Genomic DNA, 341 nt, shown 5'->3' with positions numbered 1-341 from the left:
CAGTTGGAGGAGTGGATATCTCGGGTTAAAAAAAGAATCAGTAAACTGTGAACAACGTTGTGGCGAATAACGTTTAGATCATTTGCGGAGGACAATGAATAAGCAAGCGATCTTGGATAAGAACAACCACTCCGTGATATCTAAGTTCGTGAATAAATTGTTATTATTCATTCCATTCCGAGGTTTTATGTCAGATTACGTTATGGTGAAAAGCTAATAAGGGAAAATTCTTGGCAAGTATGTCCTATGTGATCGATTTCTTTTCAAAGATTCTCCATGATAAATAGATGAACACAGATATATGTACACAAGCATACACACAGCAACATACATACCCATAC

The sequence above is a fragment of the Penaeus monodon genome, chromosome 27 (genome assembly GCF_015228065.2).
Source record: "Penaeus monodon isolate SGIC_2016 chromosome 27, NSTDA_Pmon_1, whole genome shotgun sequence".
Taxonomy (NCBI): domain Eukaryota; kingdom Metazoa; phylum Arthropoda; class Malacostraca; order Decapoda; family Penaeidae; genus Penaeus; species Penaeus monodon.
This window is presented reverse-complemented; position numbering follows the sequence as displayed.